The following is a 16,222-nucleotide window of genomic DNA, read 5'->3' on the forward strand; positions in this document are numbered from 1 at the left end:
GCTTCATGGAAAATGAGGGTCAGTGTAAATAAATGTAAAGTAATGCATTTGAGAGCTTAACACAGGCATGTGAATAAACAACTGGAGAGGAGGGAGTGAATTGATCAAGCATAATACCATTTTTAGGTAGAACTGTGGGCCTCTCATTAAAAAAGGTTTGTTGCTGCAGTTAAAGGAGTTGTAAAGTCGGATGTTTTTTTATCTTAATGCATTATGCATTAAGATAAAAAGCCTTCTGAATGCAGCAGCTGCCCTCAGCCCCCCTAACATCTACCTAAGGTCCCTCTCTGTCAAGCAATGTCCACGAGTGCCTCAGCCGACTGAGATTCTCCTTCCTGATTGGCTGGGCCATTGGCTCCCGCTGCTGTCAATCAAAGTCAGCTAGCCAATCAGGGGTGAAAGGGGGCGGCCGGGTCGGGGCTCTGTGTCTGAATGGACACAAGGAGCTGTGACTCAGCTCGGGTGCCCAATAGCAAGCTGCTTGCTGTGGGGCACTGAACAGAAGAGAGGGGCCAGAATCACAGAAGAGGGACCCGAGAAGAGGGGGACCGGGGCTTCTCTGTGCAAATCCACTACAACAGAGCAGGTAAGTATAACATGTTTATTCTTTGTATAGGAAAAAAAAAACGAGACTTTGCAATCACTTAATTTCTTTTAGACTCCCTGCTAAGTCCTACAGTATTTACCTGTTGAGCCAGCCTGTGAAGTTTACCTAATGCAGCATCCTGAGATTGTATGGCAACAATGCTGAACTCCTATTGAATCCAAAGCAGAGATGCCAATATCATGAAGGCTATGACTGCTTGCATTACAGTGGTGTAAACTGTTGCAGGTGACAGAGCTATCAGCATATTCTCTTTTGAGGCACAAGTTTGAAGCTTGTTAGTCAGTACCTGGCCATACGTAATCTTGCTCACTGCTTTGTGGATTGACAACACTGCCTCTGTTGCTGAAAATTTTCAGCAACAGAGCTGCAGTGTCGGGAAAGGAGCATGTGAGACACAAATGAAGAAGGATCTGGCTTAAGCCTGGTACACACACACAAGTTTTTTTTGTTCAACTCAGCAGGCTGAAAAAAAAAAAAAAAAAAACAGACAGGTTGCTGTACTAACACAAGTGATGTTAGTTCAGCAATCTCCCCTGCTGCGCTATTGTGTTCATACACAGGGTTGGCCCCTCACCAGAACACATCGGTAAGCACTTGCAGCCAATGACTGTCAGTCGGATGCAGATCATATGCTGGTTCTCCAGCATGCTCATTCTACAGAAGGTGGTCTTGAGAGTATCTTCTGTTGGAGAGGGAGCTGTACACACGGGCTAACAGTCGGCCGGTTCCTGCTGAATCTACCGTTTTTGGTTCGTGTGTATCTGACATTAGTTATGGAAGGTACAACATTTTTTGTTTACTTTATGAGGCCAGTGCTCAAGTACCAAAACATTCAGGGGTATGAGAAATGATTACGGCCACACACACCTACTCAGGTTGAACTGGATGGACTATTGTCTTTATTCAACCTCAACTACTATGTAACTATGTAACTATATATAGTAACTGGATTTAGGACTTTTGTATACGGTCATGCAGGAGCTTATAGTCGTACTGTAAGCATGTTGGTGTGTAATTACACCCACAACAACACATGCAGCTGTAATGTGACTTGGGGATAGAGAAGACACAGGCCAAAGCTAAAAGGGCATTATGCAAAAATGTTGTTTTTTTTTTTAAAGTTTTTCAAAATCGTTTCTGATTTTCTACATGTTGATCCATCTGACTAGGCCTACTTGGTCTCTGCAAACAGAAAAAAAAAAAAATAATTTCTCCTTTTTAGAACACAGAGTGGGCTCGGCACAGCTGCTTCTGGTTCGCCTTATCTGTACCTTGGGACGTGAAGTTACCCATTCAGATTACATGGCTGCAAATTGTACAGTGACCACTGGTGTTAAAAGTTATCAGTAGGCGCCCTGTAGGGATGCATTATAAATTACTCAACTTTGACCACCAGTGACAAAAAATTGTAAATCAGGTATTTTACAAGCTTCTTATCTCTAAATAAAATGTAAAGTAGGCACAAGAAGGGGGCATTTTAAACCTCCTAAAATTAATAGGGACATTCTAAAATTTTAGTGTTACTTTTATTTACATCCTTGGGGTCAAGAAATATTTTTTTTTTTTTTGTTTGCAAATTCAACTACAGTGTATTTGTTTTTTTATGGATTAACTGGGGATTCAAATTATTTTTTGCTATGTTTGAACTTAATGACCTTGTGCCTTTTTCTCCGCCATGTAGCTATGGTTCAAGTTTGCCCAGCCACCTATACTGTGGGAAATAGGAATTGGCCATAAAAAGCCATTTTTAATTCTATTAACTTTTTTTGCAAGTAAACAGGACTAGATTTAATGGAGGTACTTACTAATACATGTATATAATAATTCATATACTTTTACAATAAATCCCTAAATCGAACAAGTTCTCTGTTTGCATTGATACAGCTACATTATCTTTGGTTCCATGATGGAAAGAGAAAGTAAGGAAAGAGATACCTGGATTGAGTGAGAGAGATTATGAGCAGAAGAAGATGCAAGGGGTAAAATGAGAAGTTGGTAGAAAGAGACACATAAAACTACTTTTATGAGAATATAAAGAGAATAAAGCTAAGGTAAAGCACCGGAAACTGGAAATATATTTTGGGTTAATAAAAGTTGATGGTAAACTCTATAACACGAAGTCCTGAAAACAGACAGTGATTGGAATATTTTAATCATTCTGGGCAGTGGTCCAAATAGGCTCATATTTATTCAATTAACCCTAATCTTAAAATAGTGCTGGTACTAGGACTTTTTCTAACCCTCTTGTATACAGGAAGATATCCAATTTGTTAAAACACCATAAAATGCAGAAGGAAATACGTGAAGCAAAAGTTAAATCAGAAAATGAAGACATCCTGCGTTGTGATTAAAAATAGATTCTTCCTTTAACTAGGAGTCACCTCTGATATCAGTTTGACTTATGATTTAGGGATGGAATTGTAAATGCACTTTGTAACCCCACAGAATAATGCAATGGGTAATTACTTTATTCTATTAAAATACAGGCAATTATGTATTGCATGAAAAAAACAATTTCTATAGGCATCCATATACTCAGCTCAATTTGGTGTTACAACTGACAAACTGACAATCAGGCTGAGGCAGTAGCATACAAATAGGGGTTAGAGAGTTTGCACTTTTGACTGGGCCTTTACTTTTAGTGGTGAAAGGGGAGTTGTAAGTTCATCAAGTTATTGCAGTCACAGACACATTCTGCAATCCAGCAGAAATCTCTCAGCAATGCAACAAACCTGTGAACAGTCATATTCATATATATACATTTTTTTGTATATATTTTGATGCTAAAAACATCTCTGAAAAACAAAATGAGTACTTGAAACTTAACCAAAACCCTAAAATAATATTTCACTCCTAACCCTCTTATCAAACATTTAGGGGTCTAAGTATATAAAAAAGTTGCTTTGTGAGTGTTTCAGCATTTTCACAAAAGTCACAAATAATACCCAATGTGTTTGTAAAATGTCAGTTTCTACTGACGTACGCAGGGTGAATTTAATGTTTGCTAACAATCCTGTGAGGAAAATAAAGCCTTAAAAATGTTAGAGCATAATAGTTAAAGAACATTTGACCAATAGAGAAAATAGTCTAATACTATAACCTAAGAACATTCAGTAAGAAGGGCAAATAATATGAGATTCCAGCAGGGGGTGGCTCGAGACAATTTTTTGGGAGGTGCTGTGAGGGTGAGTAAAATATAAATGGCGGTACAAAAAGCAGAGCGCGCCGGCCGCCGTACTCTTGTGAGCATGGCCAAAAAGTAGGTGTGATCAAAGGTGGGCGTGACCAAAAAGTAGGGGTTTTTTTCAAGGCTTTGGAGCACACTAAAAAAAATGTTGGAGTAAAATAAACCCAAATGGGACCCGCAATGATACACTCCAGCAAGTGTCAGGGTCAGCAAAAAAAACCCAGCAAGTTTCAAGGCTAGAATGGCATAAACAACCTCTGGCATGGAACAAAAATATACCCAGCCTGGCACAATAATTAGCCCCAAGCACAGAACAATAATTAACCTCCAGCACAACACCTGCCTAGTGTGGTCAGTTTTTAATAGGAACGCAGAGGGACTGGCAGGGACACCAGGGATTTCAAACAAAGGAAGCAATACAAAGAGAACGGGATACTTTTCCATACAAGTACATGGTAAGGCAGGCACATATCAGGAATTTAGAATGCTGGGGTACCAAACACTTTAATTTACTAGTTAAAATCCAAACCTATTAATAGCATAGCTCCTAATGCAAAACATTTCCAAGATTTTGAAAATGATGATCAAGTTAGATTTATGGTTCATTTATTTGTAAAAGTACAAACACTGAAACTAGCCCCCCTATCCCTGCTTCACTACAACTTGAGTCACTGACCTAGAAGAAGCATGTGGTCAGTGAAATCAGAACTTTATACCCTTTTGCATGTTCCAGGTCAAAGTAATGAAGCAATAACCCGGGTTTAAACAGACATTATTTACTCTGTCACCCCTGTATTGCTGTCCTGGCAGATTCTACCCAATGATGAACTTCATTGGGCTATCAAAAAGAAAAAAAAAGTACCTAAACTAGAATACAGCACAGGGATTTTGTAATGCACTCTTCCCTTCCTCTCCCCTTGTCCAGTCACCAAAAAAGACTTCTATTTTTTTCACTTTTCACACAATGTATTCTGTGAGTGGATGAGGGGAGATCCTGTCACTTACTGCCCATCTCCACTCTTGTTCTTTCATAAGCACACATTGAAAAGAATACAAGGTTTTTTGAAGCCCTACAACCCAATAAATGCCCCTAAAAAGTTCCTAGGGTTCTGGGTCATGCCCCAGGGACTATTAATCACATAAAAAAAAGTTCTTAAAAATTGTCATTTTTGATAGAGAGACAATTATTGAAAAAATTAAAAAAATTAAAAAAAAAATGAGATTTTTTGATTTTGACTTTGGATTTAGTGTCTGGGGGGTCTAAAAAGTGTACCTGTGAAGTTTCAGCTCTGTAGCATGTCCAGAACCATAAAAAAAGATTGTTTGTATTATGTCACTATAGGACAGGGATATGGCTCCGCTATTTTCACACCTTGCCGATTTAGTATCAAGCATTTTTTTGGGCATTTTTTGGGGGTTATTGGAGGCAGGCATAACATCAGAACTTCTGTGTAGGGGTAGGTATATATACACACATACTTGTATGTATATATACCTATACACATATATAGGTGTGAAAGTAGCAGAACACTATACTAGCGCTAATGAAATAATTAACACTAATATGGCTCCGCTCCTAACACACCTATATATGTGTAAGTGTAAAATACATATCAGTGTGTATATATATATATATATATATATATATATATATATTTACCCCTATACAGAAGTTCAGATGTTTTGCCTGCCTCCAAAGTACCCAAAAAAATGCCCAAAAAAATGCCAGCGCCAAAAATAAATGCCCAGGTTTGTTCTCGCAGGCGTTTTTTTGGGCATTTTTTTTTGGATTCTTTGGAGGCAGGCAAAACATCTGAACTTCTGTATAGGGGTATATATATATATACACACACACTTATATGTATATTACACTTACACATATATAGGTGTGATAGGAGCAGAGCCATATTAGTGTTAATTATTTAATTAGCGCAAGTATAGTGTTCTGCTCCTTTCACACCTATATATGTGCAGGTGTATATATACAGACTTGTGTGTGCATATATACCCCTATACACATGTTCAGATGTCATGCCTGACTCCAAACATGTCCTCAAAAAAGCCCTATAAATGCCTGCAGCAAAAAGAATGCTCACAGGTGAGAAGCCATATTAGTGCACTGAATGTGACACAAGAGAAACGATCTTTTCTCTATAGCGGTCACCCTGATATGGAAGGGTTTTGTAACCCTGCCATAGCAGTCACAGTCAGTTAACCCTACACTACACTACGGTCCCCTTACACTTAACACTTTCCCTACAGAAACTGAATAATTAAAGCTAACTATAGTGGAAAATAGCACCCTAACTACACTAGATATCCCTTTCCTCACATTAAAAATTGCTAAATGACACTTTGTTACAGAAGTCACAGAACTACTTCCACTCTCTTCCATGTCCCTGTATAACAATGCTAGGAATTTGGCGGGGGCTATCTTATATACTAGGGGGCGTATTCACTAATGATTGGCCTACGGACCCCCTAGTCACTCCAATCACATTCCTAGCATTCTCCTGCCCCCTCAATTGGCTTTTACTCAAAATCACGGGCTTTTAAAGCCCATTTCCTGAACCATTGCATTTTGGTCGGTTCTGGTTGCCGAATTCCGAACTTTTTCAGCAAAAAGTTCGGAATTCGGCCGAACCTCGAACACCCAATGTTCGGGTCGAACCGATGGTCGACCTGAACCATTCGATCATCCCTATTCCTTATGCTAGGGTTGCCAGTATGGTATTTGTACATTGATATCATATCCCCTCTCAAGCGACTCCTCTCCTCTCTCTAGATTCCCCCAGAGGTTCACCGCTAGTGAGTAACTTGCGCTCAAATTTTTGGCACCCAAATGCATTACTTTACATTTTTCAACATTAAACCTTGTTTGCAATGTAGCTGCCCATCCCATTATTTTGTTTGGTCTTCTTGTAAGGTTTCCACATCTGGCGTAGAAGTTATTGCCGTGCATAGCTTTGTATCATCTGCAAACACTGATATTAAGCTAGTTATCCCATCTTCTAGATTGTTCATGAATAAATTACTTAATTAATAATAAAATACTTATTAATTAAACAGGATTGGTCCCAGGACAGATCCTTGGGGGACCCCACTTTCCACACCAGACGATTCAGAGTACTCCCCATTTATCGCCACTGTTTGGACTCACCCCTAAAGCCAGTTTTTAATCCAGGTACTCACCTGATGGTCCATACCTATGTACCTTAGTTTGTACAGTAAGTGCTTGTGGGGAACTGTATCAAATGTCTTTGCAAAATCCAGATACACCACATCTACAGATTTTCCTTTATCTAGATGACAGCTCACTTCTTCATAGAAGGTCAATAGATTGGTTTGTAAAACTGTGGTTGCAGCGCTGCTTCAATTTATAAATGGCCCATTCTAAAATATCCAATAAAAATTTTATTTGGGATGGAGGTAGTTTTTGATCTGCCATTAAAGCCCATTTTACTGCTGCCAAGGCGTCTTTTTTTATTGGATATTTTAGAATGGGCCATGTGCAATAATTATTTTTGGCACTCTAAGTACTTTTATAAGCAAACCAAAGGCGTTGCCATGGGGGCTAAGTACGCACCGACAGTAGCGAATATATTCATGAATAAATGGGAAGCTGAGTATATTTTTAATAAGCCCCACCCCCAACTAAAAGTTTTTAAAAGGTTCATAGACGATATTTTAATTATATGGGAGGGTTCACAAGAATCCCTGGCAAAATACATTAAGTCTCTGAATACAAACAGATATAACATCACATTCACAGAGACCATAAATGAACAAGAAATTAACTATCTTGATCTGACAATTTTCAAAACCAATGAGCATATGTCCACTAAAACGTACTTCAAAAGTACGGACAGAAACGGTTACATACCAATCAACAGTAACCACCACCCTAAGTGGTTGGCAGCAGTCCCGAAAGGGCAACTTATAAGACTTAGAAGAAATTGCCAATTTGAAAGTGATTATTTGCAGCAATCTAACATGCTGATTCAACGATTTAAAGATAAAGGGTATAAACCCACAATGCTCAATCAGATCCAACAGAAAGTTAAGAATATGGACAGAAAAGAATTATTACAACCGAGTAAGAAAAGGAAGAAAACTCATCAAATTGCCTTTTGCACAGATTTTAACCAGCAATATAAACAATTAGAGAGCATTTTTAAAACCCACTGGCCCATTCTAATGAGAGATTCGATTTTTAAAAATATTTTACCAAAAAAAACCCCATTTTATTTATAGAAGACCACCCATCGTTAAAGACAAAATTGCCAAAAATATACCCGATCCCCCGAAAAAAGCAGTGACGTTTTTAGACCAGAAAGGGTATTATCGATGCGGCAATTGTGTCATTTGTCGCACCTGTAGAAAGAACAATAAATCTAAAAAAGAAACACATTTTACATCTAATGTCACAAAGCGCCAATACAAAATAGAAAAATTCATAACTTGCAGATCCACCCATGTTACCTATTTATTGGAGTGTGAATGTGGACTCCAATATATAGGACGTACCACCAGGGAATTAAGAATCCGTTTAAGAGAGCATGTTGCAAATATCAAAAAAGGTTTCAGGAAGCACAGCTTATCTAATCATTTTAGACTCTGTCACAATAAAGATCCGAGCAAACTAAAATTTTGTGCAATAGACACAATAGAGAGACACTGGAGAGGTACTAACATGAAGAGAGCTATTTCCCAAAATGAAACATGGTGGATTCACAAATTAGACAGTATGGCACCTAAAGGGTTAAATGTTGACATTGACATAAATTGTTATATCAATGACTTTTAATATTTTTAAATATTTTTAAATTGTTTGAAAATGCAAAGTTTTATAGATGCTAACATTTTTGAAACACATTTTTAATAATTAATTATCATTTTAATAATTATTGTATATGATTTCATTAGATGTATATTTATATGTATTATCAATTCTTTTTCCAGCCTGTAATCATTGATCTCTGTAATTTAATATAAATTTGAATTTTTTATATATGTATAAACAATTATATAATCACTGTAATCGCTCATGAGCAATCGTAAGATGTATGAGCCTAAATTAATCGCAAGCTTTAAAGTTATAGGAATTACCAGGAGAAGGCACTATTGAGTGACCTCAGCCTGTTTTTAACCACTTAAGCCCCGGAAGATTTTACCCCCATTCCGACCAGGGGGTATTTTGCGATTCGGCACTGCGTGAATTTAACGCACAATTGCGCGGTCGTGCGACGCTGTACCTAAACGAATTTGACGTCCTTTTTTTCCCACAAACAGAGCTTTCTTTTGGTGGTATTTGATCACCTGTGCGATTTTTTGATCACGCGCTATAAACAAAAAAAGAGCGTCAATTTTGCAAAAATAGCAATATTTTTCACATTTTTTTATATGAAATTCCCCCCAAAAAAAATGTAAAAATCAAAATTTTTAAAAATTTTCGGCCAATTTATTTTATGCTACCTATGTTTGGTAAAAAAAATCGCAAAAAGCGTATTTTGATTGGTTTGCGCAAAAGTTATCGCGTTTACTAACAAAGGGAAAGATTTTTGTCATTTTTGTTGTTTTTTTTTTTAACGCGTAATGGCGGCGATCTGCGATTTTTTTTGCGGTACTGCGACATTGCGGCGGACAGATCGGACCCTTGACTGACATTTTTGACACTTTTGGGGTTACCAGTGACATTTCTACAGTAATCAGTGCTATATATATGCACTGTTACTGTAAAAATACACTGGTAGTGAAGGGGTTAACTTTATTTGGAAGGGAGGGGCTGTGTGTGTCCCTAGGGGCGTGGTTTCTACTGTGATTGGCTGTGGCTCTAGCTGTAAAGACACTGATCAACGGATCTACATACCAGATCCGTTTTATCAGTGTCTTTGCAGCGAAGAGAATGACAGGCAGTTTGTTTACACAAGCTGCCTGACATTCTCCCTCTCCCCCGCCGATCGCCGAGTGACCGGCGGACATCGGGTCCGCTGGTCACACGCGCGGGGGGGTCCGTGACCACGCGGGAGCGGGAGCGCGCCCCGGGGGGCGCGCGCTCGCTCCCTAGACCCTCACAAGCAAGCAACGTAGCCCTACGTTAGTTTGCCTGTGAGGGGCTGACCGCCGACGTAGATAGTCGTGCGGCGGTCGGCAAGTGGTTAAATAGAAGCAATGTAACGAAATTTTAAGGAATGTTTACCATCAAAGTATCTACCCCGACACAGTAATTGCATAGAGTACGTTTAGAAGTAAATGTATCAGTCCACGAACTAGATACAAAGTAGGAGTGGCAATCTAAACACATTTAAACACAGTGGTACGCTCTGTATGTCAGCTACAGATGACGATGTGTTTTACATCGAAACGCGTCTAGCGATTGGTCGAGCGAGTACCACGTGACCTCCGGCCGGTGTAGTGGATGCTGCGGGAGCAGCTAGCCGCCGAGCCGCTCTCTGTATTTCTGCATGTGATTTTGCTATGTTTGTGAGTATATCCCCATTGTTTTACCCCAAATAAATGCTTTTTAAAACGATCTTCACCATGAATGGCTTTCTTTTCATGAGGACATCGGGGATGAAGCTTTACTCACAGCAATAACTGCACATTAAGTGGAGAAGCAGGGATCAACAGCTCTTACATGCCTGATAACAAGCATTTGGCGGTGAGTAGATAACCAAAGGGGGAGACCCCGAATAAAGCACAGATCGAGCACTTGAGCACCTGTATGTTTTTAAGAGGAAAGATTCATCACTATATGATGATTTAATGGACATTTATTTATACTTGCACTGACACAACAGGAATGGATGTTTTGATTTAACAGCACTTTATGATCTTCATGTATTTCTTTTGAAGTTGATGAACTTTCTTATATATTTATAAATTGAAGCAGCGCTGCAACCACAGTTTTACACATTTTAAAAGAGCACCTAGCACTTTTACACTGCAGCTAGCAGCTTTAAATATTTTTACACATTTATCAGTATTTTAGCACACATTTTGCACATTAGCACTTTATCCATAAGCGCAGGGTCCCCTCAGTTTCACAATAGATTGGTTTGGCAAGAACAATTTTTCATCTATTATGAATACTACTAATGATACCATTTCCATGACTAAAATCTTGTATATAGTCCCTTATCATCCCCTCCAATAGCTTGCAGACTATTGATGTTAGGCTAACTGGCCTGCTGTAGTTCCCAGTGATATATCTTAGCCCTTTTTTGTATCTTTCTATTGTCTTGAGCAGTGTTGTTTATAAACACTGATTCAGACTGATTTTTAGACAGCTTTAGCTGATGACACCTTCTCTGAGTACACAGCATTTCCAGCTTTGAAGTCGACAATTACTGTATACTGGGAGGGGGAGTCCCAGCAGTAGCGCAGAGACACTGGACATGCTATACACATCCTGTGTACAATGATGACATTTTTGGGGGTGTCTAGCATGCCTAGAGTCTTCAGCGAGTTAAAAGTGTTAGCTGGCATAAGCTTTAATTTGTATGTTGCTTACCTAAAGTGGTAGTATGCCCCACATTCTTACCTGTCCTGTCACCATTCCTGCTGGTCCCAGGTGCTTCTATCTTCACTCAGTCTTCCTTTCAGATTCTGTCTCTTCGAATACATTATTTGCCGGGCCATGATGACATCACTCCCGCCCTTGTGCATGGGATTCCCATTACTACAAATGTGGTCTAAACTGGCATGTGTGGCTCATCACATTACTGCCAACAGGCAGGGGGAGACATTCATGACAGAAGAGACCACTGTGGTTTGGCCCGGCCCCCTCTCTCTCCTCATTGGCTAACTGACTTTGATTGACCGCAGAGGAAGCCAATCGCGCCACTGCTGTGTCTTAGCCAATGAGGAGGGCAGTCCCCTAAGGCTGAAACAGTGGTGGACATTGCTGGATCGAGAGGGGGCTAAGGTGAGCATTAGGGAGACTGAGCTGGGCTGTTGCACACAGAAGGTTTTTTATCCTAATGCATAGAATGCATTAAGATAAAAAACCTTCTGACTTTACAACCCCTTTGAGATACTTTACTGTTTTTCCTATGAAATGTATTATTTTTGTATAAGGACAGCCCACTTTGGAATATTGTTTTATTGTAGAAACACTGTAGTGTAAATGCTATCGACCGACTGCAGCATGTATGCAATTTTGTACACAGTTCCACTTTAATGCTGACTTATCCCTGCTCGGCACAGTTTTAATAAAAGCGGGTGTGGCTTTTAGGTTCTAATATAGCTTTGTTTGCTCAGCAAAGGCCTGGCAGAAGGTGAATCCCTGCTCTGTTTTATATGTGTTCATACTGATAGGAAAAGTCAAAATTGTGGATGGGCAGATCTTAGGGCCCTTTCACACGAGTGTTCAGTCTAGACCCATCTGTCTGTTTTTCAGTCGGATCCAGACTGAACCACAATGCATGCCTATGGGTGGGCAGATGTAAATGGATGATGGTCTGTTTACATCCGCCTACATTTGTGTCACTTCAGGTCTGTTTTTTTTTAAACAGACCAGGGCTGCATCCTTTTCCGTTTCAACAAATCTTAACAGATGTAAATGAATGTAAATGGATGCCATCTATTCATGCCCATTCTGTTTCTGCCAGTACACAGCCCCAAACACACCCAGGGTGAGTTTGGTGACACGTACCCGTACACACCCGGGTTGCCAACTGTCAGCAAATTCAGGAACAGTTTGTAAAATCTGTGATTTTTACATCTGTTTGTGAATGTCTATTCTGGACATGCAGTCTGCATATCCTTAGCAGACATTCACGCACAGATGTAAAAATCACGGATTTTACAAACTGTCCATGAATTTACTGACAGTTGGCAACCCTGGATAAATGTCATCCTGGGACACAGAGGCTATGTTCGTTCAGCTGCTTGTCCCAATAGACATCTATGTGCCTGCTGGCATTGGAATGCATACAACATTTAGGTATCACAATGCCAGAAAAGCACAGCCCTGCATGGGACATGAAAGTAATCAGGTGTGTGAACAAGGCCTAAACATGACTGAACTGATGAAGTCCATGTGAAAGGACCCTTGGTAGTACTGTCAAGTGGCTATTTGGTCTTAGTAGCAGTATAGAAAGCTATGTAATGACCACATAAGTAGTGATGTCGCGAACATAAAATTCGCTGTTCGCGAACGGCGAACGTGAACATCGGCGAATGTTCGCGAACCGGCGAACATTGCGAACCACCATAGACTTTAATAGGCAGGCGAATTTTAAAACCCACAGGGACTCTTTCTGGCCACAATAGTAATGGAAAAGTGGTTTCAAGGGGACAAACACCTGGACTGTGGCATGCCGGAGAGGGATCACACAAAAAAAGTTCTTAAAAATTGTAATTTTTTAAAAGAGAGCCAATTATTGGAAAAATTAAAAAAAAATAAAAATAAAATTTTTTTGGATTTAGCATCTGGGGGGGTCTAAAAAGTGTACCTGTGAAGTTTCAGCTCTGTAGCATGTCCGGAACCAGAAAAAATTATGAATTAGGGTTAGGGCTAGGGTTAGGGTTAGGGCTAGGGTTAGGGTTAGGTTTAGGGTTATTTTTATGGCTAGGCTTAGAGGGTTAGGGTTAAGGTTAGAGGGTTAGGGTTATTGTTAGAGGGTTAGGGTTAGGTTTAGTGTTAGGGGCTAGGGTTAGGGTTACGGTGAGATACTTAGGGTTAGAGTTAGTAGCCCTACCCCTACCCCTCTAACTCTAACCCTAAGCACTAAAAATAACCCTAACCTTAGCCCTGACCCTAACCCAAGCCCTAACCCTAACCCTAGCCCTAACCCTCATTCTATTTTTTTTCTGGTTCTGGACATGCTACAGAGCTGAAACTTCACAGGTACACCCCCCAGACAATAAATCCAAAGACATTTTTTTTTTTTAAGTTTTTTTTTTTTTTTTTTTTTTTAAGTTTTCCAATAATTGGCTCTCTATCAAAAATGACAATTTTTAAGAAATTTTTTTGTGTGATTTAGTCTCTAGGGGGTCTAAAAAGTGTACTTGTGAAGTTTCAGCTCTGTAGCATGTCCAGAACCAGAAAAAAAGATAATTTTTCAGTAGAGCAGGGATGGTGAGAACCCCTTTTACACCTATATGATCTTTTTTTTCCTGGTTCTGGACATGCTGCAGAGCTGAAACTTCACAGGTACACCTTTTAGACCCCCCCAAACAATAAATCCAAAGAAATATTTTTTTTCGTTATTTCGTTAAGTTTTTTTTTTTTTTTTTAAGTTTTCCAATAATTGGCTCTCTATCAAAAATGACAATTTTTAAGAACTTTTTTTGTGTGATTTAGTGTCTAGGGGGTCTAAAAAGTGTACCTGTGAAGTTTCAGCTCTGTAGCATGTCCAGAACCAGAAAAAAAAGATAATTTTTCAGTAGAGCAGGGATGGTGGGAACCCCTTTTACACCTATATGATCTTTTTTTTCTGGTTCTGGACATGCTACATATATATATTGTGAGGGATTAGCTCGGTGGTAGGCGTATGGGTGACCCCTTTGGGGGGGTCGGCACACAGGGAGATAGCCGAGGAGTGGTTGAAAACAATAGTTTATGGTTTATTCTTCCAATTTCTTCAAACAAGTGCATGCAGCAAAACATCAAAATAAAATAAAACAAAATAAATCCTTGCCTCTGTGGGCGGCTACCTTCTCACAGCTGGAACCTGCCTAAGAAGTCTTCCCAACCTACTGTTGGGCCGACACTGCTGATCCTACAGCAGACACTCAAATGTCCATTTGTTTGCTTTTCACACAGCACAAACATTGTCCATTGAACATGTCCCTTTGTTTTCTTTCACACAGAAACACTTCGTCTTCTCACCTTTGAGACGTCTTCACTCGTTTTTACCCTCCTGAGCGCACACCGCTTCAGGAGGTCTTCCCCATGCTCACAGCTTTCAGGGGGCACACAGGACTGTCCTCTACCCACATGGCGTCAGGATGCAGCACTCGATAGATTTTCTCTGGACAAATTATAGAGGCCTTGATCTCCTCATTCTGAACAGCTGAATGGTTTTCAACTTCCTGCTGGCTCTCTCTGCAGCCAACACCCTATAGTATCAGTGAACTTTCTAAATCAGGTGGAAATGTATCTCCTTCCTGTGACTACATTCTCAGATTTACCTGACTTCCTGTCACATACCCCCCCCTCTTGTTTCAACCCTAGGGTTGGGACACAGATTTCCAGGCACGCATGTGTCAAGCACTGCTGACTCACTGATAAGCCTCCTAGTATCCTCAAGCTTCCGGGTGAAACTGTTTCTGTCATCTTCATTGACAGATTTCTCATAAATGTCACACAGTTTGTCTCTCATCTCATATACACATTCCCTAACTGCATTTTTGGCATCATTTCGCTCCTTCTCAAGTTTGTCTTGCATACAAGTTTGTCCTATCCGCCATGGAGGACCGTGATCCATAGGCAACTCAATTGTGCTAGTCTTAATGTCTTCAACATTCTTGAGTTGCCTCTCTCTGCAATCCATAAAGGTTTTCCACAAAACTTTGAGAACCTCTGCTTCACTAAGCTTTGTTCCAAGTAGGGACTCTTGACGTCCCTCTGTGACTGGAGTTGCTTCTCCATACAGCTGTACACAATCATTGACTCTTTGTTTCTTGAGCTTAGCTTGCTCTAAGATGCTGTGCAGAGGATTTTTCATTTGCGACACCAGGCTGTCACCCATTTCTTCAAAGTGACCCCTGTTCCTTTTTCCAGAGACATCAATATCATTCACCAAACATGTTATATTCAGAGGCAGATCTGAAGCATTTGCACTCATCAACTTCTTAAACATTTCGCCCTCCTGAGCGAGTCGCAGTAAAGGCCTACTATTTGATTTGATATCCAGTTTATATTTCTTGCCCAACTCTTCACAGAAGTAGCCAATCAGAACATTATCAACTTTCCTTCCACCAACATAGGGGTCAAAGGCAACAACACAGTTGAACCCAGCGATCTGGGTGGTATCCATTATAGACCTCCTCTCTGCATCAGTGAAGAAGCATGGAACTGCAACACATTCTTTTACAGGTTTCTTCAATGCACTTTCTGCTGAACTATTTGACCGCTCAAGGTCACCTAGTTCCTTTTCTCTATCTGAATTCCACATGGAATGTATCTCAAGATCACGATCAAATTTCTGCCACCTGTCTTTCACCAGTTCCATTTTGGAAATATTCCCTGAAAGGCACTTGAACTTAATTTGCTTCACGTTTTCATCAACAGCCTTAGTTTTCTCCACTAGGTGGCGTTTGCTTTTTTCTCCCAGATTTATATCACTTGCTTTAGTTTTCTCCGCTTTAGTTTTCTCCACTAGGTTTTCAGCCTGAACTGAGAAAACATCACATTTCTTACACAGCGCCTTTGTTTGCTGAAGTTTTTGAAGGAACGGTTTATTCCACAGGGGTGATTC

Source organism: Pelophylax lessonae, assembly GCF_965119305.1.
Source record: "Pelophylax lessonae genome assembly, chromosome: 3".
Classification (NCBI taxonomy): Eukaryota; Metazoa; Chordata; class Amphibia; order Anura; family Ranidae; genus Pelophylax; species Pelophylax lessonae.